Source organism: Archocentrus centrarchus, chromosome 4 (genome assembly GCF_007364275.1).
Source record: "Archocentrus centrarchus isolate MPI-CPG fArcCen1 chromosome 4, fArcCen1, whole genome shotgun sequence".
NCBI lineage: Eukaryota > Metazoa > Chordata > Actinopteri > Cichliformes > Cichlidae > Archocentrus > Archocentrus centrarchus.
Window position 1 is genome coordinate 34,943,869 of NC_044349.1, and position 22,623 is coordinate 34,966,491.

At 39.9% G+C, this 22,623-nt stretch overlaps 1 pseudogene; it reads right to left on the reverse strand.

Moving 5' to 3' along the window:
- Window positions 1-6,779: 6,779 nt before the first annotated feature.
- LOC115779628 (survival motor neuron protein 1-like) lies at window positions 6,780-15,450 on the reverse strand (annotated as a pseudogene).
- Between the last annotated feature and the right edge of the window lie 7,173 nt (window positions 15,451-22,623).

The following is a 22,623-nucleotide window of genomic DNA, read 5'->3' on the forward strand; positions in this document are numbered from 1 at the left end:
TTCTTCTTTCCTTCCTTCCTCTTATCCTGTTCAGAGTTGTGGGGTAACGCTTTGCCTTTGGTAGAAAAATATAAAGAAATGAGGGGTGGCTCAAGACTTTTGCACAATACTGTAAGTTTAGTTGTCATCGGTTGGCTGTATTGCAAAAACTAATGAGAATTACAATCCAATGAGATCTCAAGGAGGCTCACAAAGAGCCATGTCCAGGAAAAATGAATCTTGTTTCACTAAAACCTGAGCAGCACTCCGGAGGAGCAGAGATGCCATCAAATAACTAAAGATAACATAACAGCAAAGTCCTTCTTGAAGCAAGTCTTACCACTCAGCAGGAAATGCCTCTGAGGACTTTTTAGTATTTGTATTTCATTTCATTTCAGTGGCCACATAAAAACTGCATGTATAGAATCACCAGTCAAATCTGATTTAAAAAGAAAAAAGAGACAACAAAGAAAAGCTAAATAAAAATGTAAAAAACATTGCAAACTTTTGATGACTTTGCTCCTAAATGAGGTTTTCCCTGCTGTGTTTCCTGTTGTGAAACCTTTGGGCCTGAACAGGTCGAGTGTACGAACAACAAACAGGACAGCAGGACTCTTTCCATCCACGCAGTCGCTGCACTGTCGCACACAGAAGGGATTGTTGGTTGTGTTGTGTTTCATGAACTGGACAAACAGATGGACAGATGTGAAAATGTTTCTGCCCCCACCCCCATTCCTCCACCCTCCCAACCCTGCTTCTTTTGGGTGACCAGTCGTTTCCATGGCGATGGCGGTCGGCAGCGCAGCGTGTGAAAGCGTTTGAGTTGTGAATGAGTTGGTGGGAAAAGCTGCTTCGCCTCTTCTTTAACTCTTTCTTACCCTCTCCCTTCACAGTCTGCTTCTCCCTCGTCCAGCCCTTGTTGTGGTAAACAAGCTCGTGCACCACGTGATCTCTCCCATCTCCTTCACTCTTTTAACCGGGAACCAGTTAAAAGAGTGAGATGGTTGGTGGGTTACATAATGGGATCCTCTCCTTTTTTTTCTTTTGGTGATGGGGGTGTAGAGGAAGAGGAGGGAGGATGGAGAGGCGGATTGTGGTCTTTTGTTGCTCTGTTTCAGGGTTTGTTGGACTCCAGTCATCCAGAGAATTGTCACTCTGTCTCTGTTAACTGTTTCTCTTCAGCATCAAATCTGGACTGAAACTCTGGTCTAGATCTGACCCTCAGTGGAAAGAGAGAAAAGGCTAAGCAAAGAAATTAAATTATATGCATTTTTATTTTGTCCCAAGAATAGAGGTCAAACTGATCATTTTTTTCATTCACTTTTTAATTGAATAATTTAATATGTAAAACACACAAAACAGCCATAAAACATTTGGGAGTATTGAAAAGGGGGCATGGTGGTGCGGTGGTTAGCACTGCTGCCTCACAGCAAGGAGGTCCTGGGTTTGACTCCACCATCTGGCTGGGACCTTTCTGTGTGCAGTTTGTGTGTTCTCTCTGTGTCTGTGTGGGTTCTTCCCACAGTCCAAAGACATGCAGTCAGTGGGTTTAGGTTAACTGATGATTCTAAATTGTGACTGTGAGTGTGAATGGTTGTCTGTAGCCCTGCAACAGGCTGAGGACCTGTACCAGGTGTACCCTGCCTCACACCCTATGCCAGCTGGGATAGGCTCCAGCCCCCCCATGACCCTGAACAGGATAAGTGGAAGCAAATGGATGGATGATAAATTACTTTAGCAATTACTTCAACTAATCAAATATATAATGAAATATCAGCAATGCAGCTGTGTATTTGTATTTGTATTTGCACCTTGAGGCGACTGTTGTGATTTGATGCTATATAAATAAATTTGACCTAAATTCCTAGGTTTGTCTAGTTTTGCTCATGGTTTCACTTATATTGTATGTCCTGAGTCCTTACGTATTCCTGCCTTGCTTATGTTTCCATGTCTGGGTTAGTTTTCATCTCTGTCTTTTTATGACTGGTAACACCTCAGTGTTTAGCCCTTCGTTCTTGACATCCTGTTTAGGTTTTGCTTTGTATGCAAAACCTGTTTTATTTGTTATTTTCTATCATCCACCTGGTCCTTACTCAGAGTTTCTGTCTGATTTAGTGCTCAGTTCAGATAAAATAATTGTAGTGGGTGATCTTAACATCCATGTAGATGCTGAAAATGACAGCCTCAACACTGCATTTAATCAATTATTAGATTCAGTTGGCTTCACTCAAAATGTAAATGAGCCCCCAGGTTACAAATGATCTTCTTAGAGCCTCTGACAGTTCTTGTTCTGTTGAACCTCAGTGCAGCTTTGATACTGTTGACCATAACATTTTATTACAGAGACATGCCATAGGTATTAAAGGTACTGCACTGCAGTGGTTTGAATCATATTTATCTAATAGACTCGAATTTGTTCATGTAAATGGGGAGTCTTCTTCAGACAGTAAGGTTAATTATGGAGTTCCACAGGGTTCTGTGCTAAGACCAATTTTATTTACATTATACATGCTTTCCTTAGGCTGTATTATTAGAAAGCATTGCATCAGTTTTCATTGTTATGCAGATGATACCCAGCTTTATCTATCCATGAAGCCAGATGACACACATCAATTAGTTAAACTGCAGGAATGTCTTAAAGACATTAAGGCCTGGATGACCTCTAATTTCCTGCTTCTAAATTCAGATAAAACTGAAGTTCTTGTACTCGGCCCCACAAATCTTAGAAACATGGTGTCAAACCAGATACTTACTCTGGATGGCATTACTTTGGCCTCCAGTAACACTGTGAGAAATCTTGGAGTCATTTTTGACCAGGATATGTCCTTCAATGCACATATTAAACAAATATGTAGGACTGCTTTTTTGCATTTGCGCAATATTTCTAAAATTAGAAACATCCTTTCTCAGAGTGATGCTGAAAAGCTCATTCATGCATTTATTACTTCTAGGCTGAATTACACTGCATGCAAATGTGATGTGAATGACAATAAAGAATCTTTGGATCCTTCAATTCAATTCAATTCAATTCAATTCACTAAGGGAGGGTTCAGGGTCACCTGATCCAGCCCTAACTATTGGCTTTGTCATAAAGGAAAGTTTTAAGCCTAATCTTAAAAATAGAGAGGGTGTGCCAAGCACAATAACTTCAGTTTTATCTGAATTTAGAAGCAGGAAATTAGAGGTCATCCAGACCTTTATGTCTTTAAGACATTCCTGACATACCTTACTATGGTAAACGGACTGGTTCTTATATAGCACTTTTCTACTTGAGCACTCAAAGCACTTTATACAACACATCTGCATTCACACAAGCACATTTTTCTACATCTAAGTGCTTTCTGTCTAATATCTGCACTCCAATAAATACACCAGGAGTAACTTGATCTTGCCCAAGGACACTTTGGCATGCAGACTGGAGCAGCCAGGGATTAAACCACCAACCTTCTGAATAATAGATGACTTACTCTGCCTCCTGAGCTACAGCCACCCTGATTATGTGAAGAGGATCATAGACTGAAGGCCTGCCCCAAAATGAAAGAGAGAAACTTCACTTTTTAAAAGAGAATGGTATTTGCTTTGGATGTTTATCTGTTGAGCACAGGGACTGACGTAGAAATCTGTTGTGTGAGTTGTGTACTTAGAAACATCTTACCATCCTCCACATCCACTCAAAAAAGAGAAGGAAAAGAAGTCAGCTGTACAAGAGAAAACATCTGAGAACAGCCATGCAGTTTCTTCTACATGTGACCGTATAGGGGTCCAGGCACAAGGTTGCATTTTATTAACTGTATTTGTACAGATCAAAGATGAAATGAAAAAGGCAGTACAATTTTAAAGACCTATGCATTTCTAGATCCTGACCACAAAGAGCGAGGACCCAGGAGGGAAAAAAAGTCCCAGCATTTTTTTGACAAAGTATGAAAAATTAAAACTAATGACAACTAAACTAAAACTAAGCCTTAAACAAATAATAAAAACTAATTTAAACTAGCTGAATTAGAGAAAAAAAAATTACAACAAAATAAAACTAAACTATAATGTAAAATCCAAACCTATTATAACCCTGGTCTGCTGGGTCCATTATGTGGTCGTGTCCCTCTGTCATCGTTGGCTGTGTGGCAGGCAGAGTGTTGACCCAAATGCAGGATTCCAGAGACAAAACGTAAACTCAAAACTTCAGCTTTGTTGCTGTTAAACTGAAAATAACCCAAAACATATACAGAGCTAGACTGGAACAAACTGAAGACACAGAACTGAGGACCATACACCCAGCATTGATACTGCAAGTGGTGCAACACTCCAGCATTGACTGAGAGGACACTCCAGCCTTTTGTAGCCAAATGGGAATCATTCACCAGCCCACAGGTGAGTGATTTTGCATGCAGCTCAGGTGTGTTGGCAGGGCAGAGACCTCCAGCACGCTCTGTCGCTAGAACACAAACAACATTCACACACACACATCAGCACAGACACTCACGTACAAGAAGAGGATAGGGACAGAAAGCACAGAAGAGGAGAGAGAAGAGGCATGTCTGTCCAGGAAGACTGCAGATCATGACAACAGCAGCAGTGATGGCTGTGCTGGAATTCATTGATGTGGATAACAGAGTCAAGTGAAAGAGCTGGATATTAACAAGACAATCTCCCTGTTGAGAGAAGATTGTTATGGTATAGTTTCATACTTGAGGCAACACAATGTCAACAGGAAGACCCATCTCTTTTTTATCTTAAGAGTTGTTCCATTAAAGAAAGTGACAAGTTGACAGACTGTTAATATCAGAGCTTCAACTTAAGCTGGAAAGTTCAATGTTTTGGACAGACTGTACTAAAGTATATCTGGAATGAGACAAAGTGCTTTCACACTTTTTAAGGATTTCTGTTATCAGGGAAGTCACTGCCATTTTGCTATAGAGCAGGGACCCTCAAATCCAGCCCTCGAGGTCCGGTGTCCTGCAGGTTTTAGATGTGTCCCTGATCCAACACACCTGAATCAAATGGCTGAATTACCTCCTCAGTATGCAGTCAAGTTCTCCAGAGTCCTGCTAATGACTTCTATATTTGACTCAGGTGTGTTGAAGCAGAGTCACATTTAAAACTTGCAGGACACTGGACCTCGAGGCCTGGATTTGAAGATCCCTGCTATGGAGGTATAGTGCCAGTCAAAAGTTTGGACACGTGTCCAAACCTTTGACTGGCACTGTACATTGATATGAAGAAGAACCACCTGCCCTTTGGGTGTTATTAGTCCATTTAATGGATGTAATTAGTGATAATCAGTCCCATACTGAAAATTTTAGTGAGAAGTCAAAGAATACAGTCGTCCATTTTAACTGCTTATCCAGTTAGTGGAGCTCTGGAGTGTATCCCAGCTGACATGGAACGAAGCAGGGTGCACTCTGGAGAGGCTGCCAGTCTGTTGTGGGGTGTTAAGGAATTTTTCATGTTTAATTGAAAAAAGAATACATGATTTTTTTATAAATTTGTGATGCATTTTTGATTACTGATTCCAAGATGGCATGGTGGTCTTCATGGCATTCCTGTTTTGGTTTTTAATTTTATTTCCCTTTTTCTGTTTGCCAGGGCAGCTCTGCACAGTCACTGTCCTGCACTCTGTTTCCATCTCCCTGCTAGAGGTTTTTGTTTGTCTGTGACTGGAGTGTCAGATTTCCGTTGAGGGGTTTTTGCAGCACACTATGCTGGAGAACCAGCCCAACACCTGCAGAGGTAGTTGAGATCATCTAAAACCCTCCCATCCTGGCTTTTATGTGGTAGATCTTATTATCTGAAACAGTAATATTTCAGTGACTGCTGCTTATACCACAGCTTAACAAACTCAACAGATCCCTGATGGGAGAATCAGTCCTATTTTAGACGTTACCTCTTCCAACAAAGATGTTCGGTAGATGTTTGTCTACAGCTGGATGATGGGACCCCATGCTCAGCATACCCAAAGTTTATTTCTTGTTTATTATTCATTCATACAAAGTAATGTGTATTTAGTGATAGCCAACCTGGTGCTCTTAATTTATGAGGAATTTATGTTTGAGTATGACTTTTGGACTCTGTGTATCTGTATTCTCTGGGTTTTTCTGACCTCAGTCTTTTTGCAGGATCAGAAAACAAAACCAGGATTACTGCAAATGTTTCTTTTCCAGGTGGATGGTGATATGACTGTGACACAGGACGCCACCTTTGGTCTTGTGAGGAAGTAAAGTTCAGGAAGAAGTGTGGTTTAGCAATCGTATGGTACCCAGATATTTGCTGCTGTGAAGGATGTACAGGATAAAAGTCATGATCCTTATAAAATCAGTGGCATCGCCCTTAAATTAGTCATGAATAATTGTTTTGTTCACCAAAAATGCATCTTATGGAATTTGTATTTGAGAGTGTAAGATATTACAACATTTTGAATCTAAGATTATTCTATTACTTTTACTAATAATCACTAGAAGGGGAAGGTACTTTGAGCTGCTCCCTTATTTCTCAGGGACCACGGGGGATGGATCTGCATGTCTGATTCGGCAGATTTTACACTGGATGCCCTTCCTGTTGAAACTTTCCCAGTTATCTGGGCTTGGGATTGGCACATATGGCACACTAGCTCGTGACCGCTGAGGCTGTTTTTTGTATCTCAGCCTGGGATTTGTTTGCACCTCTACACCACAGAGCCCCTCTTTACTAATGAGAACAGGGAACTGTTGGAATGCTACTACACATGTAACCACAGTGAAAGGGGCTACATGAAATAGATGTGGGACCTATGGATTCTTTGACACCAACATTTTTATAAATTGAATTTAATTGAATCCTGTGTGATATCCACTCGTGTACCAGGAGATGAGCATCGTGTCCAAGGCCTCATCATCCACCATGTCAGGGCTCATCGGTGGTGGTGGAGGAACCATTGGTGGTCCAAAAGGCATCATGGGAGGCCATGTAGGGGGTATAGGTCCGTGATTACCAGAGCGCCTGCTGCTCCCCTGTCTGAAAGCATGCACTGGAGGTGGTCCTGGGGGAAATTCAGGAAAACCAGGAGCCCACATAGGAGGTGATCCTTTGTGAGCCTTGGAATTGTGGGACTTATTGTGTGACTGACTGTGCTGGTTTGGAGTGGCTGACCTGTCACTCTCCTCTGTTGATGAGTCTGCTTCATGCTCCTTGGTATTTGATTCCTCATCACCCTCAGAAAACTCCGACAGCAGGTCTTGAAGATTCTGCTCCTCCTCATTGCCATAGCCTGTATAAACAACTATACAAGTGCCTCTCTTGTTGTCTATAGAGGTGATGGTGGCTGCATAAAGCTGGCCATCCTCTGACCAGTAAGACCTGCATGAGGCCCCAACCGGCCACTCTTTGTCTGGTGGTGCATTGTTTCTTTTCCTGCTCTGGTTCTTTTTGTTGTTCTTGCGTTTCTTTCCTGGTTGGTTTTTCTTGGAGGCTTGTGGCTCATCTTCACCCTTAAGGGCCTCTCGCCCTATGTCAGCTGGGATAGGCACCTAAGAGCCTATCCCCCGCCCCCCACCAACAAAACCACCCACCTCCACCCCCTCCACCCACTGCGACCCTGAACAGCATAAGTGGAAGAGAATGGATGGATGGATGGATGGATGGTATCCTTGCTACAGAGCTCACCTGCATCTGTGGACTGGCTTCCTCTCCACACCTCATGAAAATCATTCACGTCTCACCTCTGCCTTGCCTGCCCTCCTGGAGCCACTATGACATCACTCCTCCCTTCAAGGATTGCTCAGCTCCCGCTTACAAATAACCTTCTCCGTCATCTTGGAACTGTCAACAAACAACTGTGGAACAAACAATAACTCTCCCTTTCCTCTGCCTAGAGAGACCCACCCATGAAACCTGTTTCCCCTCCATGCCGCCTGACTGTGAACTAGTGTTCTATGGAAATACTCTTCAGGATCTTGCTTCAAGAGTATTTCTCAGTTGAACCACATGGATGGAGGCAATGAAATGAAACAGAAACATGTCCCATGTGAAAGATAACACTCAAATCATGTTAAGTTTCACTTGTTCTAGAACATATTCAACAAACAGATTTTATAAGTAGAACAATGAATTGATACATTATTATTAATAACGCATCATTACAGATTTCAGGTTTTTTCTAAACAGATGCTTCTGCTGCTTGTTTATGTATGTATATGGGCTCAAATCCCTCCAAAACAAAATCTTTTTATTCTATGAAATAACTAAATGTTCGCTTTCAGCTCTTTCACATGCAAAAACTTCAGTTGCTTTACAGCAACCTGTTCTTGTGCTTAGGAAGTAGGAAAGGAAGAGGAAGACACTGTGGTCAGAATGCCTCTGCACCTACAATCTCCCTGATCAGACCAAGGCAATCATCGAGAAAATAGGAATATTTATCTGCTTTTTTTTTTTTAATCTGTTGGTTTCTTCCATGGTATACCTTCATGTGGTTCATCTTGGTTAAACTCTCACTCATACACTTTTTCATATTTATGATAGGATAGGATAAGATATCAGAATCAGAATCAGAATCAGAAGGTTTTATTGCCATGTGGGTGAACAGGTTCACAGCATTAGGAAATTGCTGCAGTACTTCGTGCTTACATAAAAAACAAATAAGTATAAAAACTATAAGACAATGTTACAAATATACAAATTACAAATATACAGAGATATTAGAACTATAACTATAACACAATATTACAAAATATACAGTGCAGAGAATAATTAAAAGATAAAAGAACTGAGATAAAAGAATATGATAGGATGGACAGCAACTCCAAAGAGACTAGAGGAGGAAGCTGAAGGTCCAGGGAAAGGAGAAGAAGGAGGTGCAGCTCCAGAGAGGAGGAGGCTGCTGCTGTAATGGTAGGAATGATGGCATGTGAAAGAGCATTCCTAAACCCTTTTCAGTCTAGTTTAGTGTAAAATCGCTGGCTTGCTCAATCTATTAAAGCAGTGTGTCAGGGCGTGTTTTTCATTTGTGAAGGAAGACACCTGAAACACTTAAATTAAAAAATTATAACATTTAATATATTAAAGAATCAGAAGAAGAACTCGTACATGGGCCATTTGGTTCAGGAAGAGTCAGGCCTTCCCAGCCTGTGGCTCCCCTCCTCAGAAGAGCACTGCTCTAAGCTAAACATAACAATTTTATACTACAAGCGCTATCAATTCAAAATCAGATGGAGAGAGAGCCTCGGTTTAGACTTGGCCTTCTCAGATTGGTTCGTTGTGTAGTTGGTTCCGGCATCATGGCACAAGCTTCTCCAAACAGCAATAAAAGCTCCGTTAAAGAAACACACGCCTTCCCCTCTCACATATCCCTAATCATGACTTGGCAGTTTTATTGTCCTTAGCAACAGGATGTGATGACCTACACACACGCTTCCATCCTCAGACACAGATGTTCATCATGTTTTGGCAAAACCTTTGAGGATAAGATAAACATATTCTTCTCTGAGAGCGAGAAGGTCATAAATAAGATAAACATATCTCCCACAGGCCGTGAAGTTGGTCTGGTGACCACTGGTCTCCCATCTGTCTGCTCTCTATCTAATGTATTTATGTTATTGTTTATTATTTGCTTCAGCCACTATTTAGTTATTTTAATTCAGTCACTATTTTGATTGTTTTAATTCAACTACTGATTATACATTATTTGATTCAAGTATTAATTTAGCATTTAATCAAATACTATTTAGAGCTTTGAGTCAACTGCCAATTATTAATTTAATTCAATTATTATTAATCTAATCATTTCATGTATTCACTTATTTAATCATTGATTGATTCACTATTTAATTAATCATTTGATTGCAGTTTTACTCTGAAACGTTATAATTTTGTTCATAAGGTAAAAAGAGTAAAAATAAGAACCAACAAGTGTCATTCTGACTTTTAGACACAATTCACTTTTACATTAATGTTCCTCACAAGTTCATTCAGACATTCTCACGACATTGATGAAGTGAGCAAAAATGTGCAGTACTTCTGTATATTATCAGCAGTGGTGTATAATGTCTCAGATTTGATTTTTCTTAACTGGGCAGATATATTTTGATGGTTACTTTGTAGTAAATGGAACAGACAATTTTTAAACTATGGCTTATAAATGACAGTTCACTTACCAGCGCCATTTCTGTTACTCTCTGGGGGGTCATGTTACTCCCTGGCTTTGGAGAAGCTTTATGTTATGTAATAAGCTGAAAAGAAAAGCTTCTAGAAGCAACAAACTAACCCTCAGAGCTTTTTAACATTTTGTTAAAACTTGGACTTTAAGCTGCTTAGTGTTTTCCTTTTTATGTCTTTTTCATGAAAAGAAAGGTGATCTGATCCACACCTACAAATTTTAAATTTAATTGTGATGTCTTATTACAGGTTGTCAGGGGGCAGTTTAATGTATACAGACATACATACTCAAACATACATAAAAATGGTGCCTTTGTTGTATATTTGTCTTCATATCAAAATATAGTTTAAGGTATGGCAAATTAACCATGCAACAACTATTAATGAATTTTGTAGCTCTATTTTAAATCATAATATCAAAATCACTGGTGTGATAAAGGCTCATAATTGATCACCAGTGATCAGGAGAACAGGGAGTTACATATTTTTGATTGAAGTTGGTCTTTACAAACTGTACTAATGCATCAGTTATTATATACCTATAATAACTGATGCATTAGTGTCTCACATTACATAATTAGTTGACACTGGCTTAAAAACATGAAGCATGCTTGGCAGGATAGCCCCACACATCAGCATGGGCGAGCTCAACCCTAATCCTAATGCTGATGTTGTGTTTTCAGTTTTGAGAACAGAACCATGTCACGGTCCTGGGCCATGTACCCAGCGTTTTTTGTTGTAGGCTCTGTTTTCACTGAGTTCTGTTTTGTTTTGTTTTGTTTTGTTTGTTTCATTTTGTTTTGGTCTTGATCATTAATCTTAGTTCCTGTCTTGCTATTTGTTATTGTTACATTTTGATTTCCTAGTTCCCTTTGTTCCTGTCTCCACTGCGTCTGTGTTCTTGTGTCTGTTTTGTCCTTTTGTCGTGTCCCTGGCTCTGCGTGTCTGTCCGTCTGTGTGTTTCCTGTTTTACTTTGATAGCCCATAGCTCCTTGTGCTTTGTGTTTAGTTTTGCTTCCTCTGTTATTAGTTTCATTGGTTTCACCTGTTGTTCCCTGTTGTTTCCTCTTGCCCTGATTACCTAGTGTGTGTATTTAAGCCCTTAGTTTTTCTCTGTTCCTTGTCCCATTGTCTTCAATGATTCCCGACTGTGTGCCTCCTTGCCTGTTTGTTTAGTTCTGGCTCCCATCCAGCCCAGTATTTGTACTTCTTATTTCATGCCATTCTGCTAATAAACCACCCTTTTAAGTTTAACTCTGTGTCTCGGAGTCTGCATCCTGGGGTCTAATCCTGCTACACACAGCCAGCCATGACAGAACCTTGCTATAAAGTTTACCTTGAAATGAGAAAAACAAACCAAAAAAAACAAACCAACAACTTAGCAGTGATCACTAATTACAGTCAATTAAGTATCACTGTAATCATTGTGATAATTTCAAATGGTATACAGTACTTTTGACTGTACTGTATGTGTACAGTTGGTAACGTTTGTACAGAAGGTAATGAAAAATCAGGCTTATTACAGTATAACTGTTGCAGTATACTATTACAGTATAACTGAGAAAAATTTGAACTATTTGTTTTTGTGTGTGTGAATTGTGAAGTTAAGAGCATAAGCAGAGGTAAAAGATCAAATCCAATTATGTGTCAAAGTGCTAATTTCAAAGGACATATGTGGCACAGAAGGTCACAGAGTAGGTCATGACATCAGAATCAGTCTCATTACAGTAGGGCATGTATGTACCTACAATAACTGAGCAGAAATTGAACTATTTCTGAGTTTTTCCTTTAGTTATGAACTTAACTGCATTAGCAGAGGTCAACAATCACAGCCTATTAGGTGTCAGAGTAGTAACTGTATGGAGCATGAAAGTTCACACAGTGAGTAAACACAGAAAAATCAGGATGAGTACAGTAGGCCTCATATGTAACTGAAATAATGGAGCAGAATTTGGGGTGAACTTAAGTGCATTAGCAGAAATATAAAGACATTTTTAAAAAATTAGCAGATTCCTGGGAAAGTTCTGTTACATAACCATTGCTGCAGCAGTACATGTACAGTCAGTTAGAGCACAAAGAAAATATTGATAATTAATTCTGTTTGCCTTTGTTTTTTAAAGTAAACAGAATCATACTTTATACTGACCCAGAGTTACAAACAGATCTGAGAAAATCCATATTTAATATCTCTTTGGAATTTGCCGCAGAAAACCGAGCACATTATTCTCGTGCCCTTTTGTGTACAACCGCTAGAGGGTGGTTAATTTTAAAACCTATGTATTGGTTGTAAAACTTGCCTGCACAAACGACCCATGAGTTTGTATTTTTAAAGAACATGTAAGACTCTTGTTAAGTAAGGTAAATGGTCTAGTTTTTATTGAGCACTTTTCTACTCTACCTGAGCACTCAATTCAATTCAATTCAATTTTATTTATATAGTGCCAAATCACAACAAACAGTCATCTCAAGGAACATTTTATTGTAAGGTACGGTAAAGACCCTAGAATAATACAATTTTCATTGTTATGCAGATGATACTCAGCTTTACCTATCAATGAAGCCAGATGACACACATCAATTAGTTAAACTGCAGGAATGTCTTAAAGACATTAAGGCCTGGATGACCTCTAATTTCCTGCTTCTAAATTCAGATCAAACTGAAGTTCTTGTACTCGGCCCCACAAATCTTAGAAACATGGTGTCAAACCACATACTTACTCTGGATGGCATTACTTTGGCCTCCAATAACACTGTGAGAAATCTTGGAGTCATTTTTGACCAGGATATGTCCTTCAATGCACATATTAAACAAATATGTAGGACCGCTTTTTTGCATTTGCATTATTTCTAAAACTAGAAACATCCTTTCTCAGAGTGATGCTGAAAAGCTAATTCATGCATTTATTACTTCTAGGCTGGACTATTGTAATTCATTATTATCAGGCTGTCGTAAAAGCTTCCTGAAAAGCCTTCAGCTGATCCAAAATGCTGCAGCTAGAGTACTGACAGGGACTAGAAAGAGAGAGCATATTTCTCCCATATTGGCTTCTCTTCATTGGCTCTCTGTTAAATCTAGAATAGAATTTAAAATCCTTCTCCTCACCTACAAGGTCTTGAATAATCAGGCCCCATCTTATCTCAAAGACCTCATAGTACCATATCACCCCAACAGAGCACTTCGCTCTCAGACTGCTGGCTTACTTGTGGTTCCTAGGATACTTAAGAGTAGAATGGGAGGCAGAGCCTTCAGCTTTCAGGCGCCTCTTCCGTGGAACCAGCTCCCAGCTTGGATTCAGGAGACAGACACCCTCTCTATTTTTAAGATTAGGCTTAAAACTTTCCTTTATGATCAAACTTATAGTTAGGGCTGGATCAGGTGACCCTGAACCATCCCTTAGTTATGCTGCTATAGGCCTAGGCTGCTGGGGGGTTCCCATAATGCACTGTTTCTTTTCATTCACCTTATTTACTTTGTTTATACTCCACTCTGCATTTATTCATTAATTATTATTAATCTCTGGCTCTCTTCCACAGCATGGCTTTCTCAGCCCAACCGGTAGCAGCAGATGACCCCCCCTCCCTGAGCCTGGTTCTGCTGGAGGTTTCTTCCTGTTAAAAGGGAGTTTTTCCTTCCCACTGTCACCAAGTGCTTGCTCATAGGGGGTCGTTTTGACTGTTGGGTTTTCTCTGTATTATTGTACGGTCTTTACCCACAATACAAAGCGCCTTGAGGCGACTGTTTGTTGTGATTTGGCGCTATATAAATAAAATTGAATTGAATTGAATTGAATAGAATACTCCAACAATCAGATGCATTTTAAGACCGATTACATCACAGTGAGGTGACAAAAACTGTCCCAATTCGAGGGCACCTATAAATGCAGCCCACAAATGAAGCCTTCTTTTCCATGGATTTGATTTTTGTATGGACTTAGTTACCTTGTTTTGAGTGTCCATCTTCACAATAAAGGTGCATCTTCAGTTTATTCTATTTGCCTCAGAATTTGGTATTTGGGACCTCAACTTGTGATTCATGACACAGTGAACTGATCTGAGGTCAGATTAAACCTCCAGGTAAACATTAAGCTTTAATCCTGCTCAAACACTTTATCTGTTTGATCCTGTTTGTGTCTGAGTCCAACAGAGACAGCCTTAGATCAGTTCGGTGGCATTTACTAAAGCTATGAACACTTTGCAAACTCAGAGCACATAAGTAGTTATAGTTAGGCGGCTTTCACACCTAGGTGTGAAAAAAGCATTGCGCATGCGTGAGAGGTGCGTGTGCGCGTGCGTGTTTGCGCTGATGTGTGATAATGACGTACACGGTGTCCGATCAAAACGGGCTTGTAAGATGCAGCTGCCTTGTCATAAGCCTTTACCAATGCAGCAGTGACGTGCAGTCAGGGGAGGCAGGTGAGGCACGGCCTCACCTGTCATCGTGGAAATATAAAATTAAAAAATAAATTAAATGGTTATATTCATTCAGTGATTTGTATTTTAAAGTTCTTTTCCATTTAACTACACCATTTTTAGATTAGTTTTTTCAAAATCGCTGAATTTTTGCATTTGCCGGTCAAATACTAAGAGACGAACGGTGAGGCACCAGCCCGGCGAGCCGCACCACGGATTGCGCAATCCGTGGTGCGGCTCAGTATAGTCATTGCCAATGACTACTAACTGTGCTGGCATGCTATGCAGTGAGACCGGATTACTTTCCCTTTGCATGTGGCTATTAAAATGTTCTAACACTTTTACTATATGAACTAAATTTCTATATTTTAGCTGGTGTATATAATGCACAGTTTTTTTTTGTTGTTTTTTTCATTAACAACTGTATGTGTGTGTAATGCATTCTTGTGTTGAGCGATCATGAAACTGCTGCGAAGAGACACTAGGTGAGGCACGCAGTTCTCGTGCCTCATGGTAGGGGGCGCTGGTGATCCCAGGGACTCTACGACTCCTCGGCGGCAAGCTACCATAAACAGTTTAGCAAGGCCAGTTAGTTTTTCCTGTTGCTTGGCCTTATGTTCAACATGGAAGATTACATAACTCAAGTGAAAGAATTTTCTAAACTGGACTTTCAATCGAAGCAGAAGATAATAATTAAAGGAAGACCAACACCGGAGCTAAAAGGTTTGCTTCAGACTATGTTAATGTTAAACAAAACAACTGTTGCCAATCAAATGGTGAATAAGCTATATGTTTGTAAATCTGATGTGATGACGTCAGTGCCTCACCAGTCACGACCCTCACCGCACGTCACTGCAATGCAGTGTCATCCCATATGTCTGAATCATCACTCTGTCCAGTTCCGCTTGTGAAAATCACTTCGCTGCATACGTTCGCCATGTGAACAAGTGAGTAGATGTTTGTTTTTTCAAGGTGACAGTAAGCCCAAACTGCTTGCATGTGTCATTAACATGACCACCTAGTCTCTAGAAGGGATTCTTGGTGTGGGGCACAAGCGCTGGATCATTGGCAAATAGCATGTCCTTGATTAGAACCATCCTGACTTTAGTCTTTGAGCACAGTTGTGCCACGTTGAGCAACTTTCCATCAGATCGAGTATACAGATAGATGCCATCAGTGTATGAGTCAAATTCATATATCAGCAGGGGTCAAAAGAAGTGTCCAAAGAGGATTGGTGCTAACAGCTCTGCTTGACTCCACCCTTGATGGACAAGGGGTCTGAGGAACATCCATCATATAACACTTATCCCTTTATATCAGTGTAGAATGAGATCATCGTGCTGTGAAACCTAGGGCTGCAGGGGAAGAGGGGCTTAAAACTTGTAGACTGCCAGGTTCCATGTTGTGTACTCAACCAAAGTGAGGCTGGGGTGGACTCTCCAGGGTTCAGGCCTGGGCTTAAACTATGGACATCCTGGACTGCTCAATTGTCAGGATCCCCCTCCCAGCCTCACTGATGTGATCCACAGGAATGTAAAGCTTAACATCTGGCACTAGCTTGGCTGCAGAAGGTACCAGAAGATGACAAGTATGCCATCCAACAGCCTTAGGGGCTCCAGTCTGGAGTTTCTATAGGGGTTTACTTATGGGGTAAGATAACTGTCAAAAAGAATGTATGTGTAAGGAGTCTAAATTCGTACATGTAAGTCAATAAACGTGCATAAATATAAGATTTGTATTTCGAATGCAATCTATAAAGTTACAACTTCGCAACAATACAAATACAAATCACAAATTTACAAGTACAAGTTACAAAGTTACAACTTCTCAACAATACAAGTACAAATCACAAATTTACAAGTACAAACCTCAAACTATTGAACGTCATACTGCGCATGCGTTAAAAGACAACATTCTGGGCACCTGGGTGGCTTAGTGGTGAAGCACAATACCACATACACACGCCGCGTTGCAGTGTGGGAGGCCCGGGTTCGCGTCCCGTGCAGGCCCGGGGCGGATTTGCCTGTGTGTCTTTCCCTATATCTTTCCTCCATTTCCTGTCTCTCTCCCCTGTCACGAAAAGCCGCTGTGGCCAAAAATGGGAAAAAAAAAAAATGCCAACATTCTTATGGAGGATACTTCTTCCTGGTTGGTGGCTTATTGTGTTGATTATGAAGTATGATTCTGAGTTTCCTGTCATTTTTGTGGAGTTTCCGTTGAGGTACATAACCTAATATTATGTGTTTGCTAGGCGCAGCTAACGGAGATTTTGAACACCGCTCACAGTCTGATGTCAATGATAACTAGCAGGTTAGGTTCGTCAGGGAATGCCAGGCAAACGGTTAGAGAGGGCAATTCATCACAGCCTGTCGAGGGGCAGCAGACAGACAACAGACAACAGATACGACAACCAGTAAGGCTTTCTCCACCGGAATAGTTCGGAATGTGCCACCAACCAGGAAGAAGTATCCTCCATCTGCCATAAGAATGTTGTCTTTTAACGCATGCCCAGTATGACGTTCGATAGTTAGAGGTTTGTACTTGTAAATTTGTGATTTGTACTTGTATTGCTGAGAAGTTGTAACTTTGTAACTTGTACTTGTAAATTTGTGATTTGTACTTGTATTGTTGAGAAGTTGTAACTTTGTAACTTGTACTTGTAAATTTGTGATTTGTATTTGTATTGTTGATAAGTTGTAACTTTGTAGATTGCATTCGAAATACAAATCTTATATTTATGCACGTTTATTGACTTACATGTACGAATTTAGACTCCTTACACATACATTTTTTTTGACAGTTATCTTACCCCATATTTACTCCTTTAGCCTTATTCTCTCATAAAACAACCACAAGGAACTTGTGCTATTGCCAATAGCATGTAAAACTCTTACATCTAACATATTTTGGTTCCCACACTTCTTATTGACAAGTGAACCAAATTTCAGATTAATTGTGTTTAATGTCCACTTTTGAGAATTAAAAACTAGAAACTGAAATAAAAACTGGGGTTAAAGGATGTTAATTACAAAACAACAAAAGCATTTCTAAACTTTAAAATTCACCTACCTACAGTACTTGATTTGTAGTGTATAATAATCAATAAAAACTAGACCATTTACCTTACTTAACAAGAGTCTTAAATGTTCTTTAAAAATACAAACTCATGGGTCGTTTGTGCAGGCAAGTTTTACAACCAATACATAGGTTTTAAAATTACCCACCCTCTAGCGGTTGTACACAAAAGGGCACGAGAATAATGTGCTCGGTTTTCTGCGGCAAATTCCAAAGAGATATTAAATATGGATTTTCTCAGATCTGTTTGTAACTCTGGGTCAGTATAAAGTATGATTCTGTTTACTTTAAAAAACAAAGGCAAACAGAATTAATTATCAATATTTTCTTTGTGCTCTAACTGACTGTACATGTACTGCTGCAGCAATGGTTATGTAACAGAACTTTCCCAGGAATCTGCTAATTTTTTAAAAATGTCTTTATATTTCTGCTAATGCACTTAAGTTCACCCCAAATTCTGCTCCATTATTTCAGTTACATATGAGGCCTACTGTACTCATCCTGATTTTTCTGTGTTTACTCACTGTGTGAACTTTCATGCTCCATACAGTTACTACTCTGACACCTAATAGGCTGTGATTGTTGACCTCTGCTAATGCAGTTAAGTTCATAACTAAGGGAAAAACTCAGAAATAGTTCAATTTCTGCTCAGTTATTGTAGGTACATACATGCCCTACTGTAATGAGACTGATTCTGATGTCATGACCTACTCTGTGACCTTCTGTGCCACATATGTCCTTTGAAATTAGCACTTTGACACATAATTGGATTTGATCTTTTACCTCTGCTTATGCTCTTAACTTCACAATTCACACACACAAAAACAAATAGTTCAAATTTTTCTCAGTTATACTGTAATAGTATACTGTAACAGTTATACTGTAATAAGCCTGATTTTTCATTACCTTCTGTACAAACGTTACCAACTGTACACATACAGTACAGTCAAAAGTACTGTATACCATTTGAAATTATCACAATGATTACAGTGATACTTAATTGACTGTAATTAGTGAGTTGTTGGTTTGTTTTTTTTTGGTTTGTTTTTCTCATTTCAAGGTAAACTTTATAGCAAGGTTCTGTCATGGCTGGCTGTGTGTAGCAGGATTAGACCCCAGGATGCAGACTCCGAGACACAGAGTTAAATTTAAAAGGGTGGTTTATTAGCAGAATGGCATGAAATAAGAAGTACAAATACTGGGCTGGATGGGAGCCAGAACTAAACAAACAGGCAAGGAGGCACACAGTCGGGAATCATTGAAGACAATGGGACAAGGAACAGAGAAAAACTAAGGGCTTAAATACACACACTAGGTAATCAGGGCAAGAGGAAACAACAGGGAACAACAGGTGAAACCAATGAAACTAATAACAGAGGAAGCAAAACTAAACACAAAGCACAAGGAGCTATGGGCTATCAAAGTAAAACAGGAAACACACAGACGGACAGACACGCAGAGCCAGGGACACGACAAAAGGACAAAACAGACACAAGAACACAGACGCAGTGGAGACAGGAACAAAGGGAACTAGGAAATCAAAATGTAACAATAACAAATAGCAAGACAGGAACTAAGATTAATGATCAAGACCAAAACAAAATGAAACAAACAAAACAAAACAAAACAAAACAGAACTCAGTGAAAACAGAGCCTACAACAAAAAACGCTGGGTACATGGCCCAGGACCGTGACAAGGTTCTGTTCTCAAGTCTGAAAACACAACATCAGCATTAGGATTAGGGTTGAGCTCGCCCATGCTGATGTGTGGGGCTATCCTGCCAAGCATGCTTCATGTTTTTAAGCCAGTGTCAACTAATTATGTAATGTGAGACACTAATGTATCAGTTATTATAGGTATATAATAACTGATACATTAGTACAGTTTGTAAAGACCAACTTCAAACTCTAAATAGTATTTGATTAAATGATAAATTAATACTTGAATCAGATAATGTATAATCAGTAGTCGAATTAAAACAATCAAAATAGTGACTGAATTAAAATAACTAAATAGTGGCTGAAGCAAATAATAAACAATAACATAAATACATTAGATAGAGAGCAGACAGATGGGAGACCAGTGGTCACCAGACCAACTTCACGGCCTGTGGGAAATATGTTTATCTTATTTATGACCTTCTCGCTCTCAGAGAAGAATATGTTTATCTTATCCTCAAAGGTTTTGCCAAAACATGATGAACATCTGTGTCTGAGGATGGAAGCGTGTGTGTAGGTCATCACATCCTGTTGCTAAGGAGAATAAAACTGCGGGAGGAAACCAGAGGAGACCCACACAGACACAAGGAGAACATGTAAACTCCACATAGTGAGAGGCCCGGGCCAAGGCAGAATCGAACCCAGACCAGACCATGCCACCGTGCTGCCAGCAAGGATATCAAATAAAGACAATTTTGCCTTAAAGTGACATCAAAGCACATTTATGACCTGTTGCCCATGCATCCATTTAACTAACTGATTATTACACATCTCAAACATTTTATTATTCATATTCAATATTATTATTATAACTAGATTATAAAATATTATGACTTTATGATGTCATAAAATTACAGTTTTACTACCTCCTCAAATGCTTGACAGGTGGGGAATTTGACATAAAGTCTCTGTAATCCCTCTCTTTGGTGTGTGTCATCTGGCTTTATGGATCGATCAAGTTGGGTATCATCTGCACAGCAATGAAAATGTATGCTAAGCCTTCTAATAATCTGGCCAATGGGAAGCATGTATAACATAAATAGAATTGGTGCTAGCACAGAACCCTGTGGAACTCCATATTTAACCTTAGTGTGTGAAAAGACTCCTAGTTTAAATGGACTTTTTCTTGTATGGCAGTTTTCTACTCTACTTTGAGCACTCAAAGCACTTGTCTCATTCACCCATTCACATACATTCATACAAGCACTTCTTTCTGCACCTAAGTGCTTTCTATCTAACATTCTAACATGCACTGGAGACCAACTTGGGTTTCAACATCTTGTCCATGGATACTTTGGCATGCAGACTGGAGCAGCCAGAGATCGAACCACCAACCTTCCAATCAGTAGATGACTTGCTCTACCTTGTGAGCTACAACCCAATTACATGAACAAATTGGAGTCTATCAAATCGATATGATTCAAACCACTGCAGCGCAGTACCTTTAATACCTGTGGTGTGTTCTAATTTCTGTAGTAAAATAATAGTAGTCACCAGTGTCAAATGCTGCACTGAGGTCTAGGAGGACAAGCACAGAGATGAGTCTACTGTCAGAGACCATAAGATCCTTTGTAACCTTCACTAATGCTGTTTCTGTACTGTGATGAATTCTGAATCCTGATTGAAACTCTTCAAATAAACCTTTAAATGAAGAATTTTCAAGATAAAAGGAAAGTTAGAAATTGGTCTATAATTAGCTAAGACTCTTGGTGGCACTCGGTATCACGGTATCACACCACTTCCTGTTCCTGTTACAATACACAGTGGCATTTTGTGTAGTGAAGGGAGAAGTGTAAACAAGCTGCACACTAGACATGCCATAAATATAACAATTTAAATAGAAATGTAGCATCAAGTAGCATATCGCAGAATTAATCTTCACAACAAGGTGAAGGTGTTGAAATAACTCTGTACAGCAGACAGAAATAAGACTGCATAGTAGAGAAACAGCAAAATCACATGCCAATGATTTACTGGAAAAGAATGTGTGTTTTGGACTGATGTTTTGTGATGAGGCCGTTAACAGGCGCCAGTGAAGGGCACAGAAGAAGGAACTGATAAGCTGCTACATGCTTGCATATTTCAACTGTAACTGTGTCAAGTCTGTGTATAAAAGTTGAACTAAGATAGAGAGCGGTGTCAGACTTGTGTGAAGCTGCACTGACTGCATCAGGCAACTCCGACGATTCTGAACCAGATTAATCTGTAAATTGTTTGAAATGGCTTTATTAAATTTAATGATTGGACTCCTTATTCCTGTTGGTGTCATTCCTGTTCAATGAAACGAACACGCAGAAACTTAAAGGCTTAAACAGCAACACACACACACTTATTATTTAAATTCCTTCAGCAGCTTAATCTGTGCAGCTTGAATAATTATACAGTACCAGCCAAAAGTTAGGACACACTGGGTGAGTGTCAAACTTTTGACTGGCAGAGACAAGATGGAATTACAAAAGGGGAACCAGACAATCATGAACATAAGATATTGACCAGACAAACATGGGACCCTACTGGGGAAACAGAAAGGGATCACAAAAGATAACTAAATATTAAATAACCAAGAAGACGAACTAGAACATAAACAGAGACTATAAACAGAGGATATAAATGGTAATTGGACTAGTTCTTATATAGTACTTTTCTACTCTGTCTGAGCTCTCAAAGCGCTTATACAACACGTTTACATTTACCCTATTCAAACCCATTCATACAAGCACTTCCATGATTAACTAAGCTAAGTGCTTTTTTATTATCTAACATTCACACTCCAACACTTGCGTCGGTTGAGTATCTTGCCCAAGGATACATTGGCATGCAACCTGGAGTAGCCATGAATCGAGCCGCGGACCTTCCGATCAGCAGGTGACCTGCTCTACCTCCTGACCTACAGCCACCCAGCTATTTTCTTTTGTAAATGACAAAAGAAATTAGCAACCTAAATCAAGCTTAGGCATAAGTTCAATAAGGAAGACTTGTTTTCACTCCTCTGTCTGCTTTCCTGGGTATTTGATTGTGAGAAACAGTGTGTCTTTTGTCCTGTCTCTCTTCCCTCACCCCCAGTCGTAGCAGTTGACTGCCCCTCCCTGAGCCTGGTTCTGCTGGAGGTTTCTTCCTGTTAAAAGGGAGTTTTTCCTTCTCACTGTAGCCAAGTGCTTTGTGACGGCCTTCTGCCTTGGCCAGGGCCTGCTCTTGTCTGTCTGTCTGTGTTGTCTTGCAGGTTCCTGGTAGGTGGGGCAAATCAGTGCAACTGGGAGCACCTGGTCAGTCTCCCTGGAGCATTTAAGAGCTGGCTATCTTAACTCTGCACCATGGTTA